The following is a 17209-nucleotide window of genomic DNA, read 5'->3' on the forward strand; positions in this document are numbered from 1 at the left end:
TAATGTACTCTATTCAAAGGAGAGGCAGTAATGGTGTACTCTTTCTAAAGGAGACGTAGTAATGATGTAGTCTGTCCAAAGGAGAGGCAGTAATGATGTACTCTATCCAAAGGAGAGGCAGTAATACTGTACTCTATCCAAAAGAGAGGCAGTAATGCTGTACTCTATCGAACGGAGAGGCAGTAATCATGTACTCTTTCCAGAGGAGAGTCAGTAATGCTGTACTCTTTCCAGAGGAGAGTCAGTAATGCTGTACTCTATACAAAACAGAGACAGTATTGCTGTACTTTATCCAAAGGAGAGGCAGTAATGATTTACTTTATCCAGAGAGGAGGCAGGAGTGCTCTCCTCTCTCCAAAGGACAGGCAGTAATACTGTACTCCATCCACAGAGAGGCAGTAATGCTGAACTGTATCCAAAGGAGAGGCAGTAATGATGTCCTCTATCCAAAGGAGAGGCAGTAATGATGTACTCTATCCAAGGGAGAGGCAGTTGTGATGTATTTATCCAAAGGAGAGGCAATAATGCTGTTCTCTATCCAAAGGAGAGGCAGTAATGATGTACTCTTTCCAGATGAGAGGCAGTAATGCTGTACTCGAACCAAAGGGGAGGCAGTAATGCTGTACTGTATACAAAGGAGAGGCAGTAATAATGTACTCTATCCAAAGGAGATTTTGTAATGCTGTACTGTATCCAAAGGGGAGGTAGTAATGATGTACTCTATCTAAAGGAGAGGTAGTAATGATGTACTCTGTGCAAAGGAGACACAGTAATTGTGCACTATAACAAAGGGGAGGCAGTAATGATGTACTCTTCCAAATGAGAGTCAGTAATGATATACTCTATACAAAAGAGAGGCAGTAATGATGTAATCTGTCCAAAGGAGAGGCAATAATGCTGTACTCTATCCAAAGTAGAGTCAGTAATGATATACTCTATCTAAAGGAGAGGTAGTAATGATGTACTCTGTCCAAAGGAGATGCAGTAATGCTGACCTACTTCCAAAGGTGAGGCAGTAATGATGTACTCTATCCAAAGGAGAGGCAGTAGTGCTGTGTTTTTCCAAAGGAGAGGCAGTAATGCTGTACTGTATTCAAAGGAGAGGCAGTAATGCTGTACTCTATCCAAAGGAGAGGCAGTAGTGCTGTGTTTTTTCCAAAGGAGAGGCAGTAATGCTGTACTGTATTCAAAGGAGAGGCAGTAATGATGTAGTCTATCCAAAGGAGAGGGAGTAATGCTGTACTGTATCCAAAGGAGAAGCAGCAATGATATACTCTACCTAAAGGAGGTAGTAATGATGTACTCTTTCCAGATGAGAGGCAGTAGTGCTGTACTCTATCCAAAGGAGAGGCAGTAATACTGTAGTCTATCCAAAGGAGCGGCAGTAATGATGTACTTGGCCCAAAGTAGAGGCAGTAATACAGTACTCTATCCAAAGGAGAGGCTGAAATGATGTTCTCTATACAAAGGAGAGGCAGTAGTGCTGTCTTCTACCCAAAGGAGAGGCTGTAATGATGTACTCTTTCCAGATGAGAGGCAGTAATGCTGTACTCTATCCAATATAGAGGCTGTAGTGCTGTACTCAATCCAAAGGAGAGGCAGTAATGCTGTACTCTATCCAAAGGAGAGGCAGTAATACTTTAGTCTATCCAAAGGAGCGGCAGTAATGATGTACTTGGCCCAAAGTAGAGGCAGTAATACAGTACTCATTCCAAAGGAGAGGCTGAAATGATGTACTCTATACAAAGGAGAGGCAGTAGTGCTGTCTTCTATCCAAAGGAGAGGCTGTAATTATGTAATCTTTCCAGATGAGAGGCAGTAATGCTGTACTCTATCCAATGCAGAGGCTGTACTGCTGTACTCAATCCAAAGGAGAGGCAGTAATGCTGTACTCTATCCAAAGGAGAGGCAGTAATGATGTACTCTATCGAAAGGAGAGGTAGTAATGATGTACTCTGTCCAAAGGAGACGCAGTAATGCTGTACTCTATCTAAAGGAGAGGTAGCAATGATGTACTCTGTCCAAAGGAGACGCAGTAATGCTGTACTCTATTCAACGGAGAGGCAGTAATGATGTACTCTTTCCAGATAAGAGGCAGTAATGCTGTACTTTATCTGAAGGAGAGGCAGTAATGCTGTACTGTATCCAAAGGAGAGGCAGTCATGATGTACTCTTCCAAATGCGAGGCAGTAATTCTGTACTCTATCCAAAGGAGAGGCAGTAATGCTGTACTGTAGCCAAAGGAGAGGCAGTCATGATGTACTCTATCCAAAGGAGAGGGAGTAATGCTGTACTGTATCCAAAGGAGAAGCAGCAATGATATACTCTCCCTAAAGGAGGTAGTAATGATGTACTCTGCCCAAAGGTGAGGCAGTAATGCTGTACTCTATCCACAGGAGAGGCATTAATAATGTACTCTTTCCAGATGAGAGGCAGTAATGCTGTACTCTTTCCAAGGAGAGGCAGTAGTGCTGTACTCTATCCAAAGGAGAGGCAATAACACTGTACTCCACCCAAAAGAGAGGCAGTAATGCTGTACTCTGTCCAAAGGAGAGGCAGTAATGATGTACTCTATCCAAGGGAGAGGCGGTTGTGATGTATTTATCCAAAGGAGAGGCAATAATGCTGTTCTCTATCCAAAGGAGAGGCAGTAATGATGTACTCTTTCCAGATGAGAGGCAGTAATGCTGTACTCGAATCTAAGGGGAGGCAGTAATGCTGTACTCTATCCAAAGGCGAGGGAGTCATGCTGTACTGTATCCAAAGGAGAGGCAGTAATAATGTACTCTATCCAAAGGAGATTTAGTAATGCTGTACTGTATCCAAAGGAGAGGCAGTTATGATGTACTCTTTCCAGATGCGAGGCAGTAATGTTGTACTCTAAGTAAAGGAGAAGCAGTAATTATGTACTTTGTCCAAAGGAGAGTCATTAATGCTGTACTCTATCCAAAGGAGAGGCAGTAATGATGTACTCTATCGAAAGGAGAGGTAGTAATGATGTACTCTGTCCAAAGGAGACGCAGTAATGCTGTACTCTATCTAAAGGAGAGGTAGCAATGATGTACTCTGTCCAAAGGAGACGCAGTAATGCTGTACTCTATTCAACGGAGAGGCAGTAATGATGTACTCTTTCCAGATAAGAGGCAGTAATGCTGTACTTTATCTGAAGGAGAGGCAGTAATGCTGTACTGTATCCAAAGGAGAGGCAGTCATGATGTACTCTTCCAAATGCGAGGCAGTAATTCTGTACTCTATCCAAAGGAGAGGCAGTAATGCTGTACTGTAGCCAAAGGAGAGGCAGTCATGATGTACTCTATCCAAAGGAGAGGGAGTAATGCTGTACTGTATCCAAAGGAGAAGCAGCAATGATATACTCTCCCTAAAGGAGGTAGTAATGATGTACTCTGCCCAAAGGTGAGGCAGTAATGCTGTACTCTATCCACAGGAGAGGCATTAATAATGTACTCTTTCCAGATGAGAGGCAGTAATGCTGTACTCTTTCCAAGGAGAGACAGTAGTGCTGTACTCTATCCAAAGGAGAGGCAATAACACTGTACTCCACCCAAAAGAGAGGCAGTAATGCTGTACTCTGTCCAAAGGAGAGGCAGTAATGATGTACTCTATCCAAGGGAGAGGCGGTTGTGATGTATTTATCCAAAGGAGAGGCAATAATGCTGTTCTCTATCCAAAGGAGAGGCAGTAAAGATGTACTCTTTCCAGATGAGAGGCAGTAATGCTGTACTCGAATCTAAGGGGAGGCAGTAATGCTGTACTCTATCCAAAGGCGAGGGAGTCATGCTGTACTGTATCCAAAGGAGAGGCAGTAATAATGTACTCTATCCAAAGGAGATTTAGTAATGCTGTACTGTATCCAAAGGAGAGGCAGTTATGATGTACTCTTTCCAGATGCGAGGCAGTAATGTTGTACTCTAAGTAAAGGAGAAGCAGTAATTATGTACTTTGTCCAAAGGAGAGTCATTAATGCTGTACTCTATCCAAAGGAGAGGCAGTAATGATGTACTCTATCCAAAGGAAAGGCCGTAATGATGTACTCGGTCCAAAGGAGAGGCAGTAATGACATACTCTATCCAAAGGAGAGGCAGTAATGCTGTACTGTATTCAAAGGAGAGGCAGTAATGCTGTACTCTATCCAAAGGAGAGGCAGTAGTGCTGTGTTTTTTCCAAAGGAGAGGCAGTAATGCTGTACTGTATTCAAAGGAGAGGCAGTAATGATGTAGTCTATCCAAAGGAGAGGGAGTAATGCTGTACTGTATCCAAAGGAGAAGCAGCAATGATATACTCTACCTAAAGGAGGTAGTAATGATGTACTCTTTCCAGATGAGAGGCAGTAGTGCTGTACTCTATCCAAAGGAGAGGCAGTAATACTGTAGTCTATCCAAAGGAGCGGCAGTAATGATGTACTTGGCCCAAAGTAGAGGCAGTAATACAGTACTCTATCCAAAGGAGAGGCTGAAATGATGTTCTCTATACAAAGGAGAGGCAGTAGTGCTGTCTTCTACCCAAAGGAGAGGCTGTAATGATGTACTCTTTCCAGATGAGAGGCAGTAATGCTGTACTCTATCCAATATAGAGGCTGTAGTGCTGTACTCAATCCAAAGGAGAGGCAGTAATGCTGTACTCTATCCAAAGGAGAGGCAGTAATACTTTAGTCTATCCAAAGGAGCGGCAGTAATGATGTACTTGGCCCAAAGTAGAGGCAGTAATACAGTACTCATTCCAAAGGAGAGGCTGAAATGATGTACTCTATACAAAGGAGAGGCAGTAGTGCTGTCTTCTATCCAAAGGAGAGGCTGTAATTATGTAATCTTTCCAGATGAGAGGCAGTAATGCTGTACTCTATCCAATGCAGAGGCTGTACTGCTGTACTCAATCCAAAGGAGAGGCAGTAATGCTGTACTCTATCCAAAGGAGAGGCAGTAATGATGTACTCTATCGAAAGGAGAGGTAGTAATGATGTACTCTGTCCAAAGGAGACGCAGTAATGCTGTACTCTATCTAAAGGAGAGGTAGCAATGATGTACTCTGTCCAAAGGAGACGCAGTAATGCTGTACTCTATTCAACGGAGAGGCAGTAATGATGTACTCTTTCCAGATAAGAGGCAGTAATGCTGTACTTTATCTGAAGGAGAGGCAGTAATGCTGTACTGTATCCAAAGGAGAGGCAGTCATGATGTACTCTTCCAAATGCGAGGCAGTAATTCTGTACTCTATCCAAAGGAGAGGCAGTAATGCTGTACTGTAGCCAAAGGAGAGGCAGTCATGATGTACTCTATCCAAAGGAGAGGGAGTAATGCTGTACTGTATCCAAAGGAGAAGCAGCAATGATATACTCTCCCTAAAGGAGGTAGTAATGATGTACTCTGCCCAAAGGTGAGGCAGTAATGCTGTACTCTATCCACAGGAGAGGCATTAATAATGTACTCTTTCCAGATGAGAGGCAGTAATGCTGTACTCTTTCCAAGGAGAGGCAGTAGTGCTGTACTCTATCCAAAGGAGAGGCAATAACACTGTACTCCACCCAAAAGAGAGGCAGTAATGCTGTACTCTGTCCAAAGGAGAGGCAGTAATGATGTACTCTATCCAAGGGAGAGGCGGTTGTGATGTATTTATCCAAAGGAGAGGCAATAATGCTGTTCTCTATCCAAAGGAGAGGCAGTAATGATGTACTCTTTCCAGATGAGAGGCAGTAATGCTGTACTCGAATCTAAGGGGAGGCAGTAATGCTGTACTCTATCCAAAGGCGAGGGAGTCATGCTGTACTGTATCCAAAGGAGAGGCAGTAATAATGTACTCTATCCAAAGGAGATTTAGTAATGCTGTACTGTATCCAAAGGAGAGGCAGTTATGATGTACTCTTTCCAGATGCGAGGCAGTAATGTTGTACTCTAAGTAAAGGAGAAGCAGTAATTATGTACTTTGTCCAAAGGAGAGTCATTAATGCTGTACTCTATCCAAAGGAGAGGCAGTAATGATGTACTCTATCGAAAGGAGAGGTAGTAATGATGTACTCTGTCCAAAGGAGACGCAGTAATGCTGTACTCTATCTAAAGGAGAGGTAGCAATGATGTACTCTGTCCAAAGGAGACGCAGTAATGCTGTACTCTATTCAACGGAGAGGCAGTAATGATGTACTCTTTCCAGATAAGAGGCAGTAATGCTGTACTTTATCTGAAGGAGAGGCAGTAATGCTGTACTGTATCCAAAGGAGAGGCAGTCATGATGTACTCTTCCAAATGCGAGGCAGTAATTCTGTACTCTATCCAAAGGAGAGGCAGTAATGCTGTACTGTAGCCAAAGGAGAGGCAGTCATGATGTACTCTATCCAAAGGAGAGGGAGTAATGCTGTACTGTATCCAAAGGAGAAGCAGCAATGATATACTCTCCCTAAAGGAGGTAGTAATGATGTACTCTGCCCAAAGGTGAGGCAGTAATGCTGTACTCTATCCACAGGAGAGGCATTAATAATGTACTCTTTCCAGATGAGAGGCAGTAATGCTGTACTCTTTCCAAGGAGAGACAGTAGTGCTGTACTCTATCCAAAGGAGAGGCAATAACACTGTACTCCACCCAAAAGAGAGGCAGTAATGCTGTACTCTGTCCAAAGGAGAGGCAGTAATGATGTACTCTATCCAAGGGAGAGGCGGTTGTGATGTATTTATCCAAAGGAGAGGCAATAATGCTGTTCTCTATCCAAAGGAGAGGCAGTAAAGATGTACTCTTTCCAGATGAGAGGCAGTAATGCTGTACTCGAATCTAAGGGGAGGCAGTAATGCTGTACTCTATCCAAAGGCGAGGGAGTCATGCTGTACTGTATCCAAAGGAGAGGCAGTAATAATGTACTCTATCCAAAGGAGATTTAGTAATGCTGTACTGTATCCAAAGGAGAGGCAGTTATGATGTACTCTTTCCAGATGCGAGGCAGTAATGTTGTACTCTAAGTAAAGGAGAAGCAGTAATTATGTACTTTGTCCAAAGGAGAGTCATTAATGCTGTACTCTATCCAAAGGAGAGGCAGTAATGATGTACTCTATCCAAAGGAAAGGCCGTAATGATGTACTCGGTCCAAAGGAGAGGCAGTAATGACATACTCTATCCAAAGGAGAGGCAGTAATGCTGTAGTCTATCCAAAGGAGAGGCAGTAATGATGTAATCTTTCCCGGTGAGAGGCAGTAATGCTGTACTCTTTCCAAGGAGAGGCAGTAGTGCTGTCTTCTATCCAAAGGAGAGGTCGTAATGATGTACTCTTTCCAAATGAGAGTCAGTAATGCTGTACTCTATCCAAAGGAGAGGCAGGTTTGCTGTAATGTATCCAAGGAGAGGCAGTAATGATGTACTTGGTCCAAAGGAGAGGCAGTAATGCTGTACTTTATCCAAAGGAGAGGCAGTAATACTGTACTCTATCCAAAGGAAAGGCTGTAATGATGTACTCGGTCTAAAGGAGAGGCAGTTATGACGTACCCTATCCAAAGGAGAGGCAGTAATGCTGTACTCTATCCAAACCAGAGGCGGTAATAATGTACTCTGTCCAAAGGAGAGGCAGTAATGCTGTTCTCTGTCCAATGGAACAGCAGTAATGATGTACTCTGTCCAATGGAGAGGCAGTAATGATGTACTCTATTCAATGGAGAGGCAGTAGTGCTGTATTTTATCAAAGGAGAGGCAGTAATGTTGTAAGCTGTGCAAAGGAGAGACAGTAACGCTGTACTCTATCCAAAGGAGAGGCAGTAAGATGTACTCTTCCAAATGAGAGGCTGTAATGCTGTATTCTATCTAAAGGAGTGGCAGTATTGATATACTCTATCCAAAAGAGAGGCATTAATACTGTACTTCATCCAAAGAGAGGCAGTAATGCTGTAATGTATCCAAAGAAGAGGCAGTGATGATGTACTCTATCCAATGGAGAAGCAGGAGTGCTGTCTTCTATCCAAAGGAGAGGTAGTAATGATGTACTCTTTCCAGATGAGTCATTAATGCTGTACTCTATCCGAAGGAGAGGCCGTAATGATGTACTCTGTCCAAAGGAGAGGCAGCAATGACATACTCTATCCAAAGGAGAGGCAGTAATGATGTAATCTTTCCAGGTGAGAGGCAGTAGAGGTATGCTCTATCCAAAGGAGAGTTAGTAATGCTGTATTCTATCTATAGGAGAGGCAGTAATGATGTACTCTGTCCAAAGGAGAGGCAGTAATGCTGTATTCTATCCAAAGGAGAGGCAGTAATGATGTAATCTTTCCAGATGAGAGGCGGTAATGCTGTACTCTAACCAAAGTAGAGCTAGTAGTGCTGTACTCTATCCAAAGGAGAGGCAGGAATACTGTACACCATCCAAAACAGAGGCAGTAATGACGTACTCTATCCAAAGGAGAGGCAGTAATGCTGTACTCTATCCAAAGTAGAGGCAGTAATGATGTCCTCTTCCAAATGAGAGGCTGTAATGCTGTACTCTATCTAAAGGAGAGTCAGTAATAATGTACTATATCCAAAAGAGAGGCAGTAATGCTGTACTCTATCCAAAGGCAAGGCAGTGATGATGTACTCTGTCCAAAGGAGAGGCAGTAATGCTGTACTGTATCCAAAGTAGAGGCAGTAATGATGCACTCTGTCCAAAGGAGAGGCAGTAACAATATACTCTATTCAAAAGGGAGGCAGTAATGCTGTACTGTATCCATAGGAGAGGCAGTAATGCTGTACTGTGTCCAAAGGAGAGGCAGTAATGATGTACTCTTTGCAGATGAGAGGCAGTAATATTGTACTCTATCCAAAGGTGAAGCAGTAATGATGTACTCGTCCAAAGGAGAGGCAGTAATGACGTACTCTATCCAAAGGAGAGGCGGTAATAATGTACTCTGTCCAAAGGACAGGCAGTAATGCTGTACTCTATCCAAAGGAGAGGCAGTACTGATGTACTCTATCCAAAGGAGAGGCAGTAATGCTGTACTGCATCCAAAGGAGAGGCAGTAATAATGTACTCTATCCAAAGGAGAGGCAGTAGTGCTGTCTTCTATCCAAAGGAGAGGTAGTAATGATGTACTATTTCCAGGTGACAGTCAGTAATGCTGTACTCTATGCAAAGGAGAGGCAGATTTGCTGTACTGTATCCAAAGGAAAGGCCGTAATGATGTACTCAGTCCAAAGGAGAGGCAGTAATGGCATACTCTATCCAAAGGAGAGGCAGTAATGATGTAATCTGTGCAAAAGAGAGAGACAGTAATGCTGTACTCTATCCAAAGGAGAGGCAGTAATGGTCGCCTCTTCCAAATGAGAGGCTGTAATGCTGTACTCTATCTAAAGGAGAGGCAGTAATGCTGTACTCTATGCAAAGGAGAAGCGGTAATAATGTACTCTGTCCAATGGAGAGTCAGTAATGATGTTCTCTATCCAAAGGAGAGGCAGTAATCCTGTAGGCTATACAAAGCAGAGGCAGTAATGCTGTACTGTATTCAAAGGAGAAGCAGTAATGATGTAATCTGTGCAAAGGAGAGACAGTAATGCTGTACTCTATTCAAAGGAGAGGCAGTAATGATGTACTCTTTGCAGATGAGAGGCAGTAATACTGTACTCTATCCAAAGGAGAGGCAGTAATGATGTACTCTTTGCAGACGAGAGGCAGTAATACTGTACTCTATCCAAATGAGAGGCGGTAATGATGTACTCTATCCAATGGAGAGGCATAATGCTGTCTTCTATCCAATGGAGAGGTAGTAATCCTGTAGTCTATGCAAAGCAGAGGCAGTAATGCTGTACTGTATTCAAAGGAGAAGCAGTAATGATGTAATCTCTGCAAAGGAGAGACAGTACTCTATTCAAAGGAGAGGCAGTAATGATGTACCCTTTGCAGATGAGAGGCAGTAATACTGTACTCTATCCAAAGCAGAGGCAGTAATGATGTACACGGTCCAAAGGAGAGGCAGTAATGATGTACTCTATCCAATGTAGAGGCAGTAATGGTGTACTGTATCCAAAGGAGAGGCAGTAATGATGTACTCTATCCAATGGAGAGGCAGTAGTGCTGTACTCAATCCAAAGGAGAGGCAGTAATGATGTACTCTGTCCAATGGAGAGGCAGTAGTGCTGTACTCTATCCAAAGGAGAGGCAGTAATGCTGTACTCTGCTCAAAGGAGCGGCAGTAATGATGTACTCTGTCCAAAGGAGAGGTCGTAATGATGTACTTTTTCCAGATGAGAGGCAGTAATGCTGTACTCTATCTAAAGGAGAGGCAGTAATACTGTAATCTATCCAAAAGAGAGGCAGTAATGCTGTAGTCTATCCAAAGGCGAGGCAGTAATGATGTACTCTGTCCAAAGGAGAGGCAGTAATGATGTATTCTTTCCAGATGAGAGGCACTAATGCTGAACTCAATCTAAAGGAGAGGCAGTAATCCTGTACTTGATACAAAGCAGAGGTAGTAATGCTGTACTGTATCCAAAGGAGAGGCAGTAATGATGTACTCTGTCCAAAGGAGAGGCAGTAATGATGTACTCTTTCCAGATGAGAGTCAGTAATGCTGTACTCTATCTGAAGGAGATGCAGTAATGATGTACTCTGTCCAAAGGAGAGGCAGTAATGCTGTGCTCTATCCAAAGGAGAGGCAGTAATCCTGCACTCTATACAAAGCAGAGGGAGTAATGCTGTAATGTATCCAAAGGAGAGGCAGTAATGCTGTACTCTATTCAAAGGACAGGCAGTAATGATGTACTCTTTGCAGATGAAAGGCACTAATACTGTACTCTATCCAAAGGAGAGGCAGTAATGCCGTACTGTAATCAAAGCAGAGGCAGTAATGATGTACTCTATCCAATGGAGAGGCAGTAGTGCTATCGTCTATCCAATGTAGAGGTCGTAATGATGTACTCTTTCCAGATGAGAATCAGTAATGCTGTACTCTATCCAAAGGAGAGGCAGTAATGCTGTACTGTATCCAAAGGAGAGGCAGTAATGCTGTACTCAATCCAAAGGAGAGGCAGTAATGATGTAATCTTTCCAGATGAGGGGCAGTAATGAGGTTCTCTCTCTAAAGGAGAGGCAGCAATGATATACTCTGTCCAAAAGAGAGGCAGTAACACTGTACTCTCTCCAAAAGAGAGTCAGTAAAGCTGTACTCTATCCAAGGGAGAGGCAGTATTCCTGTACTGTATTCAAAGGAGAGGCAGTATTGAAAAATCTGTGCAAAGGAGAGACAGTAATGACGTATTCTATCCAAAGGAGAGGCAGTAATGCTGTACTCTATCTAAATGAGAGGCTGTAATGCTGTTCTCTTTCTAAAGGAGAGGCAGTAATGATGTACTCTTTGCAGATGAGAGGCACGAATACTGTACTGTATCCAAAGCACAGGCAGTAATGATGTACTCTATCCAATGGAGAGGCAGTAGTGCTATCGTCTATCCAATGGAGAGGTCGTAATGATGTACTCTTTCCAGATAAGAGTCAGTAATGCTGTACTCTATCCAAAGGAGAGGCATTAATGCTGTACTCTATCCAAAGGAGAGGCATTAATGCTGTACTGTATCCAAAGGAGATGCAGTAATACTGTACTCTATCCAAAGGAAAGGCCGTAATTATGTACTCGGTCCAAAGGAGAGGCAGTAATGCTGTACTCTGTCCAAAGGAGAGACAGTAATGATGTACTCTATCCAAAGGAGAGGGAGTAATGCTGTACTCTGTCCAAAGGAGAGGCAGTAATACTGTACTCTATCCAAAGGAGAGGGAGTAATGCTGTACTGTAACAAAGGAGAGGCAGTAATACTGTACTCTATCCAAAGGAGAGGGAGGTATGCTGTACTGTATCCAAAGGAGAGGCAGTAATACTGTACTCTATCCAAAGGAGAGGCAGTAATGATGTACTCTATCTAAAGGCGAGGTAGTAATGATGTACTCTGTCCAAAGCAGAGGCAGTTATGATGTACTCTTTCCAGATGAGAGGCAGTAATGCTGTACTCTATCAATCGGAGAGGCCGTAATGCTGTACTCTTCCAAATGAGAGGCTGAAATGCTGTACTCTATTCAAAGGAGAAGCAGTAATAATGTACTCTTTGCAGATGAAAGGCAGTAATACTGTACTCTACCAAAAGGAGAGGCGGTAATAATGTACTCCGTCCGTAGGAGAGGCAGTAATGCTGTACTCTATCCAAAGGAGAGGCAGTAATGATGTACTCTGTCCAAAGGAGAGGCAGTAATGCTGTACTCTATCCGAAATAGAGGCAGTAATGCTGTACTGTATGAATCGGAGAGTCAGTAATGCTGTACTCTATCCAAAGGAGAGGCAGTAATGCTGTACTCTATCCAAAGGAGAGGGAGTTATGCTGTACTGTATCCAAAAGAGAGGCAGTAATGATGTACTCTGTCCAAAGGAGAGGCAGTAATGACATACTCTATACAAAGGAGAGACAGTAACACTGTACTCTATCCAAAAGAGAGTCAGTAATGCTGTACTCAATCCAAAGGAGAGGCTGTAGTGCTGTATTCTATCCAAATGAGAGGCAGTAATCCTGTACTCTGTACAAAGCAGAGGCAGGAATGCTGTACTGTATCCAAAGGAGAGGCAGTAATGATGTAATCTGTGCAAAGGAGAGACAGTAATGCTGTGCTCTATCTAAAGGAGAGGCAGTAATGATGTACTCTCTCCAAAGGAGAGGCAATAATGATGTACTCTTTCCAAAGGAAAGGCAGTAATGATGTACTCAGTCCAAAGTAGAGGTAGTAATGATGTCCTCTATCCAAAGGAGAGGCAGTAACGCTGCACTGTATCTAAGGGAGAGGCAGTAATGATGTAACCTTTCCAGATGAGAGGCAGTAATGCTGTACTCTATCTAAAGGAGAGGCAGTAATACGGTACTCTATCCAAAGGAGACGCAGTAAAAATGTACTCTGTCCAAAGGAGAGGCAGTAATGCTGTACTCTATCGAAAAGAGAGGCTGTAATGATGTACTCTCTCCAGATGAGAGGCAGTAATGCTGTACTCTATGCAAAGGGGCGGCAGTAGTGCTGTACTCTATTCAAAGGAGAGGCAGTAATACTGTACTCCATCCAAAGAGAGGCAGTAATGCTGTACTGTATCCAAAGGAGAGGCAGTAATGATGTACTCTGTCAAATGGAGAGTCCGTAATGCTGTATTCTATCCAAAGGAGAGGCAGTAATGCTGTATTTTATCCAAAGCAGAGGTAATAATACTGTACTCTATCCAAAGGAAAGGCAGTAATGATGTACTTGGTCCGAAGGAGAGGCAGTAATGATGTACTCTATCCAAAGGAGAGGCAGTAATGATGTACTCTGTTCAAAGGAGAGTCAGTAATGCTGTACTCTATCCAAAGGAGAGGCAGTAATGATGTACTCTATCCAAAGGAGAGGCAGTAATGATGTACTCTGTTCAAAGGAGAGTCAGTAATGCTGTATTCTATCCAAAGGAGATGCAGTAATGCTGTACTCTATCCAAAGGAGTGGCAGTAATGACGTATTCTGTCCAAATGTGATGCAGTAATGCTCTCCTCTATCCAAAGGGGAGGCAGTAATGATGTACTCTGTCTAAAGGAGAGGCAGTAATTCTGTACTCTATTGTAACCCCATTGTTCAAAAAGGATCAAGACAAAAGATGGACAATTATAGGCCAATTCGCCTAATCTTGGTTGTTGGTAAAATTCTAGAGTTCATCGTTAAGGATGAGGTTTCTAAATTCTTGGAAGACCAGGGTCGGATGAGATCTAGTCAACATGAATTTAGTAAGGGGATGTCATGCCTGACAAACCTGTTAGGATTCTTTGAAGTCTTTGATGACTAGTCGGTTAGACCAGGGAAACCCAGTGGGTGTGGTCTATCTAGATTTCCAAAAGGCCTTTGATAAGGTGCCACATGGGAGGCTGCTGAGTAAGGTGAAGGCCCATGGTGTTCGAGGTGAGCTACTGGCATGGATTGAGGATTGGCTGTCTGCCAGAAGGCAGAGAGTTGGGATAAGAGGTTCTTTTTCAGAATGGCAGCCGGTAACAAGCGGGGTCCCACAAGGTTCAGCATTGGGGCCGCAGCTGTTCTCGTTATATATTAATGATCTGGATGAAGGGACTGGGTGCATTCTAGTGAAGTTTGCCGATGATAAGAAGATAGGTGGATAGGCATGTAGTACTGAGGAGGTTGGGAGGCTGCAGAAGGATCTAGACAGTTTGGGAGAGTGGTCCAGGAAATGGCTGATGAAGTTCAATGTGAGCAAATGCGAGGCCTTGCACTTTGAAAAAGAGAACACAAGCATGGACTACTTTCTAAACGGTGAGAAAATTCATAAAGTCAAAGTAGAAAGGGATCTGGGAGTGCTAGTGGAGGATTCTCTAAAGGTAAACATGCAGGTTGAATCCGTGATTAAGAAAGCAAATGCAATGTTACCATTTATCTCAAAAGGGTTGGAATATAAAAGCAGCGATGTGCTACTGAGACTTTAGAAAGCTCTGATTAGGCCACATTTGGAGTACTGTGTCCAGTTTTGGGACGCACAACTCACGAGGGACATACTGGCACTGGAGCGTGTCCAGCGGAGATTCACACAGATCATCCCTGGAATGGTAGGTCTAACATACGAGGAACAGCTGAGGATCCTAGGATTGTACTCATTGGAGTTTAGAAGGTCAAGGGGTGATCTAATAGAAACTTACAAGATAATACATTGCTTGGAGAGGGCGGACGCTAGGAAATTGTTTCCGTTAGGCGGGGAGACTAGGACCCGTGGACACAGCCTTAAAACTAGAGGGGGTAAATTCAGAACAGAAATGTGGAGACATTTCTTCAGCCAGAGAGTGGTGGGCCTGTGGAATTCATTGCCGCAGAGTGCAGTGAAGGCCGGGACGCTAAATGTCTTCAAGGCAGAGATTGATAAATTCTTGATGTCACAAGGAATTAAGGGCTACAGGGAGAATGCGGGTAGGTGGAGTTGAAGTGCCCATCAGCCATGATTAAATGGCGAAGTGGACACGATGGGCCAAATGGCCTTACTTCCACTCCTATGTCTTATGGTCTTATGGTCTTAAGTACACTATCCAAAGGAGAGGCAGTAATGCTGTACTCTATCCAATGGAGAGGCAATAATACTGTACTCTATCTGAAGGAGAGGCAGTAATGCTGTACTGTATCCAAAGGAGAGGCAGTAATGATGTACACTATCTAAAGGACAGGTAATAATGATGTACTCTGTCTGAAGGAGTGGCAGTAAAGATGTACTCGATCTAAAGGAGACGCAGTAATGATGTACTCTATCTGAAGGAGAGGTAGTAATGATATACTATATCCAGATGAGGGACAGTAATGGTGTACTCAGTCCAAACAACAGAAAGTAATGCTGTACTTTATCCGATGGAGAGGCAGTAATGCTGGACTCTGTCCAAAGGAGAGGCAGTAATGCTGTACTGTATCCAAAGGAGAGGCAGTAATGCTGTACTCTATCCAAAGGAGAGGCGGTAATGCTGTACTGTATCCAAAGGAGAGGCAGTAATTATATACTCTGTCCAAAGGAGAGGCAGTAATGACAAACTCTATCCAAAGGAGAGGCAGTAATGATATACTATATCCAGATGAGAGGCAGTAATGATGTACTCAATCCAAAGGAGAGGCAGTAATGCTGTGCTGTATCCAAAAAAAGAGGCAGCAATGCTGTCCTCTATCCAAAGGAGTGGCAGTAATGCTGTACTGCATCCAAAGGAGAGGCAGTAATGCTGTACTGTATCTAAAGGAGAGGCAGTAATGATGTACTCTGTTTAAAGGAGAGGCAGTAATGATGTACTCTATCCAAAGGAGAGGCAGTAATGATATACTCTATTCAGACAAGAGACAATATTGATGTACTCTATCGAAGCGAGAGACCGTGCTGGTGTACTTTATCCAAAGGTGAGGCAGCAATGCTGTACTCTATCCAAAGGAGAGGAAGTAATGATGTACTCTTTCCAGATGAGAGGCAGTAATGCTGTACCCTATCCAAAGGAGAGGCAATAAAGCTGTACGATATTCAAAGGAGCAGTAATACTGTACTGTATCCAAAGGAGAGGCAGTAATGATGTACTCAGACCAAAGCAGAGGCAGTAATGATGTAGTCTATCCAATGGAGAGACAATAATACTGTACTCTATCAAAAGGAGAGGCAGTAATGGCATACTCTAACCAAAGGAGAGGCAGTAATGATGTACTCGATCCAAAGGAGAGGCATTAAGACTGTACTTCATCCAAAGAGAGGCAGTAATGCTGTATTCTAACTATAGGAGAGGCAGTAATACTGTACTCGATCCAAAGGAGAGGGAGTAATGCTGTACTCGATCCAAAGGAGAGGGAGTAATGCTGTACTGTATCCAAAGGAGAGGCAGTAATGATGTACTCTATCTGAAGGAGAGGTAGTAATGATGTACTCTGTCCAAAGGAGAGGCAGTAATGCTGTATTCTATCCAAAGTGAGAGGCAGTAATGATGTACTCGAACCAAAGTAGAGGCAGTAACGCTGTACTCTCTCCAAAGGAGAGGCAGTAATACTTTACTCTATCCAAAGTAGAGGCAGTAATGATGTCCTCTTCCAAATGAGAGGCTGTAATGCTGTACTCTATCTAAAGGAGAGGAAGTAATAATGAACTCTATCCAAAAGAGAGGCAGTAATGCTGTACTCTATCCAAAGGCAAGGCAGTAATGATGTACTCTGTCCAAAGGAGAGGCAGTAATGATGTATTCTTTCCAGATGAGAGGCAGTAATGCTGAACTCAATCTAAAGGAGAGGCAGTAATCCTGTACTCTATTCAAAGGAGAGGCAGTAATGATGTACTCTTTGCAGATAAGAGGCAGTAATACTGTACTCTATCGAAAGGAGAGGCAGTAATGATGTACTCTGTCCAAAGGAGAGGCAGTAATGATGTATTCTTTCCAGATGAGAGGCAGTAATGCTGAACTCAATCTAAAGGAGAGGCAGTAATCCTGTACTCTATACAAAGCAGAGGCAGTAATGCTGTAAAGTATCCAAAGGGGAGGCAGTAATGATGTAATCTGTGCAAAAGAGAGAGACAGTAATGCTGTACTCTATCCAAAGGAGAGGCAGTAATGATGTACTCTTTGCAGATAAGAGGCAGTAATACTGTACTCTATCGAAAGGAGAGGCAGTAATGATGTACTCGGTCCAAAGGAGAGACAGTAATGATGTGCTCAGTCCCAAGGAGAGGCAGAAATGACGTACTCTATCCGAAAG

Source organism: Chiloscyllium punctatum, chromosome 20, assembly GCF_047496795.1.
Source record: "Chiloscyllium punctatum isolate Juve2018m chromosome 20, sChiPun1.3, whole genome shotgun sequence".
Lineage (NCBI taxonomy): Eukaryota > Metazoa > Chordata > Chondrichthyes > Orectolobiformes > Hemiscylliidae > Chiloscyllium > Chiloscyllium punctatum.